This window comes from Syngnathus scovelli, chromosome 19 (assembly GCF_024217435.2).
Source record: "Syngnathus scovelli strain Florida chromosome 19, RoL_Ssco_1.2, whole genome shotgun sequence".
NCBI classification, from domain to species: domain Eukaryota; kingdom Metazoa; phylum Chordata; class Actinopteri; order Syngnathiformes; family Syngnathidae; genus Syngnathus; species Syngnathus scovelli.
The window spans coordinates 10,015,339-10,023,543 of NC_090865.1; the positions used below are offsets into that span (position 1 = coordinate 10,015,339).

Here is an 8,205-nt window from a genome sequence, read left to right on the forward strand (position 1 = left end):
TGCCAAGAGCACTTTTTACTATGCGCACCCAACCAGAGTGACGGGAGGAGCACATTTCAGAAAACGTGCTCAGCTCGTCGAGAAAATGCGATTTAAGCAATAAAATTAAAAATGCACCTAAAACCTAAACCAAACGTTGCAGGTGGTTATTTCTTCATGTGCAGTGGTCAACGCGGCACTCTCTAGCTGCCAAGAGCACTTTTTACTATGCGCACCCAACCAGAGTGACGGGAGGAGCACATTTCAGAAAACGTGCTCAGCTCGTCGAGAAAATGCGATTTAAGCAATAAAATTAAAAATGCACCTAAAACCCAAACCAAACGTTGCAGGTGGTTATTTCTTCATGCGCAGTGGTAAACGCGGCACTCTCTAGCTGCCAAGAGCACTTTTTACTATGCGCACCCAACCAGAGTGACGGGAGGAGCACATTTCAGAAAACGTGCTCAGCTCGTCCAGAAAATGCGATTTAAGCAATAAAATTAAAAATGCACCCAAAACCTAAACCAAACGTTGCAGGTGGTTATTTCTTAATGCGCAGTGGTCAACGCGGCACTCTCTAGCTGCCAAAAGCACTTTTTACTATGCGCACCCAACCAGAGTGACGGGAGGAGCACATTTCAGAAAACGTGCTCAGCTCGTCGAGAAAATGCGATTAAAGCAATAAAATTAAAAATGCACCTAAAACCTAAACCAAACGTTGCATATGGTAATTTCTTCATGCGCAGTAGTCAACGCGGCACTCTCTAGCTGCCAAGAGCACTTTTTACTATGCGCACCCAACCAGAGTGACAGGAGGAGCACATTTCAGAAAATGTGCTCAGCTCGTCGAGAAAATGCGATTTAAGCAATAAAATTAAAAATGCACCCAAAACCTAAACTAAACGTTGCAGGTGGTTATTTCTTCATGCGCAGTGGCCAACGCGGCACTCTCTAGCTGCCAAGAGCACTTTTTACTATGCGCACCCAACCAGAGTGACGGGAGGAGCACATTTCAGAAAACGTGCTCAGCTCGTCGAGAAAATGCGATTTAAGCAATAAAATTAAAAATGCACCTAAAACCTAAAACAAACGTTGCACGTGGTTATTTCTTCATGCGCAGTGGTCAACGCGGCACTCCCTAGCTGCCAAGAGCACTTTTTACTATGCGCACCCAACCAGAGTGACGGGAGGAGCACATTTCAGAAAACGTGCTCAGCTCGTCGAGAAAATGCGATTTAAGCAATAAAATTAAAAATGCACCTAAAACCTAAACCAAACGTTGCAGGTGGTTATTTCTTCTTGCGCAGTGGTCAACGCGGCACTCTCTAGCTGCAAAGAACACTTTTTACTATGCGCACCCAACAAGAGTGACGGGAGGAGCACATTTCAGAAAACGTGCTCAGCTCGTCGAGAAAATGCGATTTAAGCAATAAAATTAAAAATGCACCTAAAACCTAAACCAAACGTTGCAGGTGGTTATTTCTTCATGTGCAGTGGTCAACGCGGCACTCTCTAGCTGCCAAGGGCACTTTTTACTATGCGCACCCAACCAGAGTGACGGGAGGAGCACATTTCAGAAAACGTGCTCAGCTCGTCGAGAAAATGCGATTTAAGCAATAAAATTAAAAATGCACCTAAAACCTAAACTAAACGTTGCAGGTGGTTATTTCTTCATGCGCAGTGGCCAACGCGGCACTCTCTAGCTGCCAAGAGCACTTTTTACTATGCGCACCCAACCAGAGTGACGGGAGGAGCACATTTCAGAAAACGTGCTCAGCTCGTCGAGAAAATGCGATTTAAGCAATAAAATTAAAAATGCACCTAAAACCTAAACCAAACGTTGCAGGTGGTTATTTCTTCATGGGCAGTGGTCAACGCGGCACTCTCTAGCTGCCAAGAGCACTTTTTACTATGCGCACCCAACCAGAGTGATGGGAGGAGCACATTTCAGAAAACGTGCTCAGCACCTGCGTGAACTTGGCCCCCCCAACCTCGCAAAATTTAAGGAAAATAGTCCGATTCGTTTGTGCTTCGTTTGTGCCGGTTTGTGCAGCAAAAATCATCGTTTGTGCTGCTATGGTTTTTTAGTTATAAACGATTATTTTATAGGTCATCCAGAGTTCACCCAGCCCCCCCTTTCCCCCCAAATGGACCCAAAATGGTACCGTTCGTTTGTGCTTCGTTTGTGCTGGTTTGTGCAGCAAAAAGTTTCGTTTGTGCTGCTTCCGTTTCGGAGATATTAGACATTTATTTTTTAGCGATGACGTCATCGAGCCCCCCCTTTTCCTCCAAATGGACCCAAATTGGTACCGTTCGTTTGTGCTCGTTTGTGCAGCAAAAATTTTCGTTTGTGCTGCTTTCGTTTCGGAGATATTACACATTTATTTTTTTAGCGATGACGTCATCGAGCCGCCCCTTTTTCTCCAAATGGACCCAAATTGGTACCGTTCGTTTGTGCTTCGTTTGTGCTCGTTTGTGCAGCAAAAATCATCGTTTGTGCTGCTATGGTTTTTTAGTTATGAACGATTATTTTATAGGTCATCCAGAGTTCACCCAGCCCCCCCTTTCCCCCCAAATGGACCCAAAATGGTACCGTGCGTTTGTGCTTCGTTTGTGCTGGTTTGTGCAGCAAAAATTTTCGTTTGTGCTGCTTTCGTTTCGGAGATATTACACATTTATTTTTTAGCGATGACGTCATCGAGCCCCCCCTTTTTCACCAAATGGACCCAAATTGGTACCGTTCATTTGTGCTTCGTTTGTGCTGGTTTGTGCAGCAAAAACTTTCGTTTGTGCTGCCTCCGTTTCGTAGATATTACACATTTATTTAATAGCGATGACATCACGTAGCTCCGCCCCCGTATTTACTTCCAAATGGACCCAAAATAAAATAGTGCCGTTCGTTTGGGCTTCGTTTGTGCTGGTTTGTGCTGCAAAAAGTTTCGTTTGTGCTGCTTCCGTTTCGGATATATTAGGCATTTAATTTCTAGCGATGACGTAACCTCCAAATGAACCCAAAATGGTACCAATTGATTGTGCCGCAAAACAAATTTGTTTGCATGATTATAATCATACATCTTCATTAACCCCGTGTCATGTATTTTATTCTAACAAATTTTCACTTGACATCATAACTCTTCAATTCTTACACATGTATTATCCAACTAATTACCATGCAAAGTGACCTCTGCAGTCCGGTAAGACATATCGCAACAGGGTGGCGAAAAACAAAGACGCGCAACTTTTTCGAGCGACAAATACACAACTGATTATATTTGTCCTTCAACTAGATGCCCAAACAACCATCAGTGGACAATGATTTAATTGTTGCAGTTCTCTGCTCCTCAAAAGAGGCCATACTTGAAAATGGTAAGGTAGCCACTCCAAGTGCTACTGTGTGGAGAGATCTGAGTGACCAGTTGGAAAGGAAGATGTCTGCAAAGGCTCTGTACACCTTTGTTAAAACAAACAGACACAATATCTGGTCAGCTCTGGGATTCAGTCATGATGAAACTGATCCTGAAACTAGCAGTGAAGCAAGCTCGGAATGAGGCCCTGAACGGTCATTTCAGCTTCATATTCCTTTTGACAAGTGGATGGAATTCATTCCGGAAAAGGCTGAATACAAAGATAAGAACCGTCGAACCCAAAAAAGAGAATATAGAATTTTGAAGCCTGGCATCTGGACCCACATGATAAATGAACAAATCTGGAAAACAGTCCAAATTCCTTGCACATTTGTTTTTAAAAGAGCCAAGGTCTATCCATTGGTCTCAAATAATTATATCGAAATCAGAGGATACTGCAAGGAGTGTCATGGCCTTCTCAACATTAACTGTGGCGAAGAGCCAGAAATGAACAGTCCAATAATATTGAACTGTTTCATTAAGAACAGTGATGACTCTCTGCACACTGGTAGCTCAAAACGGTTTCTATCTGGACAGTTGCGTGTCCAGGTAGCCAAGGAATTTGTGAGAGCAGGTTGGAACCACATGTATGGCGAGCATCACAGGCAAATAAACTGATGACCTTCGGAGACCCTGAGCCAAGCCACCAGCCAAATTTAGCCACCCTGCGCAAGGCAAAGCAAGAGAAAAATGATTTGCCATTAGGTGACAAAAATCCAATTTTATCATTGCAGATGTTGAAATACAGTGCACCTCACAGTGACAGCATCAAAGACATTGGACTTGACAAGTTTTTCTGTCACTATTGGAGTCAAACACAAATGCATATGTACAAGAGCTTAAAGAAATCCCACCCAATATTATGTGTTCATGCAACGGGCTCAATAGTTAAAAAACTGATGAGGCCGAATGGCATGTCTGGCCATATCTTCCTGTATCAGGGTGTTATGACAGGGCATACCAGCTCCAGTGTCCCAGTCGTGCAGATGTTGTCAGAGAAGCATGATATTAATGCTATCACACAGTGGCTGAAGGAATGGATCCATGCAGGTGCATCTGCTCCTAAAGAAGCAGTAAGTGACTTTTCGCTGGCGATTCTTGGAGCTCTAGTCAAAGCTTTTACCCCTCATCCTGATTTGAAGAGCTACATCAATGAGTGCTTTAACATTTCACATGGGAATCAGCCTGGACAGCTACCCCCATGTTTTGTCAGGGTAGATGTAGCACACTGTATTAAGATGATCTGCCGATGGGACTGCCTGAAAAACAAAAGACCTCGTGTTAAGGATTTCTTTGTCAGATCAATAGCACAGCTTCTTAAGTCACAATGTTTGCAACATGCAAAAGAACTTCTCCGTGCTATCACCATTGTGGCACTGAGTGAGACAGAGGGTAATGACAGTTCTGGAGCCCCTATCCCATCAGAAAAGTGCAAGAAATACTTGAGAGCGCAAATCGCGGAGGAATTTGTCCCCATTTCAGATGAGGAAGATGAGGGACAAGAACCAGGTGATGCATTAAACCAACACATCCAGACTAATGTCCGACAGTGGGTGACAGAAATATGTGAGGAGAGCAGGTCACTTGCCATGGCTGATGGGGATAGAGACAACATCCACTTCCTCCCTGAGATTATACCCCAAATAACAAGACTTGGAAGTTACTTGCCACTCTGGACAGCAATAATGGTCCCTCTCTTCAAAAGCACCAGCATCACTGCAAGTTCCGCAGTTGTTGAAGCAGAGTTCAAAAACATAAAAAAAGGCCTTTTCAAGCATGAAAGCCTACCCATTCGTGTGGACCGGTTTGTTGCTCGTCATCTTTCCTTCATTGAAGGAAACATGCGGATTTGCTTTGCAAAACAAAAAAGTGAAAAGGATGAGTGTGATGCCACGACTGTCAAAGAGCCTGACAACGTCTGCAGTACTTCTCAAACTGAAGTAGTAAACAAAAGGGAAAAAAAATCTCATCCTGAAGCGGAGCCAGATGCATCTACTGACAGTGCAGTTGAAAACTGGAGAGGTTTAGCGGTCCCACCGAAGAAAAGAAAGATCACGTCATATCTTTCTCCTTGTCCTGAATGGCTGCATATTGATACACGAGTGGGCTGGAAAAAAGTCAAGGTACCATTGTTGAAAAACGGGAATCATCAACAGCCTGTTAACTTCGCACATCAAAAGTGTTTGTGCTCAATACCTGTGCATTTGATTCTGTCTTGCAATGCTTATGCTGTTCTTTCTGTGAAAGTTTTTCATTTGAAAAGACTGTTCTGAACTATGAACATGGGAACCAATTCCTCCACCTGGTGAAAACCATCACAACACAGGGTGTGAACCAACAGGTATACTCACAGAGGGCAGAACTGCTGGGGCAAATATTCAAACCTGTCCTCCTGACCTCTGGTGCTCTCCAAATTGATGCACAATGCCACATCTCCACTGTAATTGAGAGCGCAATGAGGAATATCCCAAGTGTTCATTTGATAAAACAATGCTCCTCACAGTACTGCAGTTTAAGCCAACAAGTAACGAGGCAAGTTTCAGTTGTTTGTGTAAACATTGCTGTCCTGCAGACCTGTGGCATGGCTTCTCTTCAGACTGCTGCTGAAGAGGGACTCAGTCTTCCTGACTCTCTCTGCCTCAGGCCAATAGAAAACCCTTCCCAGTGTCCGTCTTCATTCGAAACACAGGACGACAGTACAGGCAAGGCTCTGTGTTCAGGTAATGTCACTCACAGCTACAATCTGGGAGAGTTTGTGTGGATTGACCTTGGTAGCAGTTGCAAGGAAGTTGCCTTGCTTGAATTTCCCTCCAGTCTGGAGCTAAAAGAGAAGACATTTACTTTAAGAGCTGTCATTGGCTTTGAACCAGGACTGACCCAGGATTCTCTTGGCCATTATGTGGCATACTGCAGGAGGACTGCATATGCCTGGGAGATCTATAATGACCTGGGAAGTGGAGTAAAAGCAGCATCAGTAAACACTAAAATCTTCCCGCATGCTGTGTTCTACACATTGCAGTGATACATTGTTTGAATTGTTGTAAAAAATGTTGATGATGTTCCCTTTGACAAAGAAAGTTATTTTTTCACGTTTTCAAGTTTCTTTTTCTGGCTGTCATCAACTTCACATACATGTATTAATTGTTGCATTAATCAATGTTTTGGAACAAACATAGACTCACCAGGTATTTAGGTTGCAGTGAACCTTTTACACGTCAGATTTAATTGAAAATAATGATCATATAGGCGTAATGATAACAAGGGAATTAATCGATAAGCACAATAAAAAAAATAAGAACAGAAATATCCTCGTACCAAAAGCCGTTTCCCGCAGTGAAAGTTTTCTGCAAGATAAAAAGAAGAAAAAAAAACGAAGAACATATTTACCTTGTATTCGTCCTACATCAGGAGCATTCCAGTCCAGGAGCTTGAAATTCGCGACGAAATACGGTTACGTCATCGCTAGAAATTAAATGCCTAATATATCCGAAACGGAAGCAGCACAAACGAAACTTTTTGCAGCACAAACCAGCACAAACGAAGCCCAAACGAACGGCACTATTTTATTTTGGGTCCATTTGGAAGTAAATACGGGGGCGGAGCTACGTGATGTCATCGCTATTAAATAAATGTGTAATATCTACGAAACGGAGGCAGCACAAACGAAAGTTTTTGCTGCACAAACCAGCACAAACGAAGCACAAACGAACGGTACCAATTTGGGTCCATTTGGAGAAAAAGGGGGGGCTCGATGACGTCATCGCTAAAAAATAAATGTGTAAAATCTCCGAAACGAAAGCAGCACAAACGAAAATTTTTGCTGCACAAACCAGCACAAACGAAGCACAATCGCACGGTACCATTTTGGGTCCATTTAGGGGGAAAGGGGGGGCTGGGTGAACTCTGGATGACCTATAAAATAATCGTTCATAACTAAAAAACCATAGCAGCACAAACGATGATTTTTGCTGCACAAACGAGCACAAACGAAGCACAAACGAACGGTACCAATTTGGGTCCATTTGGAGAAAAAGGGGGGGCTCGATGACGTCATCGCTAAAAAATAAATGTGTAATATCTCCGAAACGAAAGCAGCACAAACGAAATTTTTTGCTGCACAAACGAGCACAAACGAAGCACAAACGAACGGTACCAATTTGGGTCCATTTGGAGGAAAAGGGGGGGCTCGATGACGTCATCGCTAAAAAATAAATGTCTAATATCTCCGAAACGGAAGCAGCACAAACGAAACTTTTTGCTGCACAAACCAGCACAAACGAAGCACAAACGAACGGTACCATTTTGGGTCCATTTGGGGGGAAAGGGGGGGCTGGGTGAACTCTGGATGACCTATAAAATAATCGTTCATAACTAAAAAACCATAGCAGCACAAACGATGATTTTTGCTGCACAAACCGGCACAAACGAAGCACAAACGAATCGGACTATTTTCCTTAAATTTTGCGAGGTTGGGGGGGCCAAGTTCACGCAGGTCGTGCTCAGCTCGTCGACAAAATGCGATTTAAGCAATAAAATTAAAAATGCACCTAAAACCTAAACCAAACGTTGCAGATGGTCATTTCTTCATGCGCAGTGGTCAACGCGGCACTCTCTAGCTGCCAAGAGCACTTTTTACTATGCGCACCCAACCAGAGTGACGGGAGGAGCACATTTCAGAAAACGTGCTCAGCTCGTCGAGAAAATGCGATTTAAACAATAAAATTAAAAATGTACCCAAAACCTAAACCAAACGTTGCAGATGGTTATTTCTTCATGCGCAGCATTCAACGCGGCACTCTCTAGCTGCCAAGAGCACTTTTTA

At 43.4% G+C, this 8,205-nt stretch overlaps 1 long non-coding RNA gene across 12 annotated transcripts; it reads right to left on the minus strand.

The window, feature by feature from the left end:
* Window positions 1-3,058: 3,058 nt before the first annotated feature.
* Window positions 3,059-7,873, minus strand: LOC137839707 (uncharacterized). 12 transcript variants are annotated; one of them, XR_011085817.1, is made up of 4 exons: window positions 6,771-7,873; window positions 6,261-6,330; window positions 5,580-6,204; window positions 3,059-5,490 (listed from the first exon to the last, which is right to left on the minus strand). It is a non-coding gene; the product is annotated as an uncharacterized lncRNA (long non-coding RNA). The 12 variants fall into 12 exon arrangements; XR_011085818.1 differs by having other exon boundaries at window positions 5,580-5,821; window positions 5,958-6,055; window positions 6,151-7,873; XR_011085811.1 differs by having other exon boundaries at window positions 5,580-5,685; window positions 5,768-5,821; window positions 5,958-7,215.
* Between the last annotated feature and the right edge of the window lie 332 nt (window positions 7,874-8,205).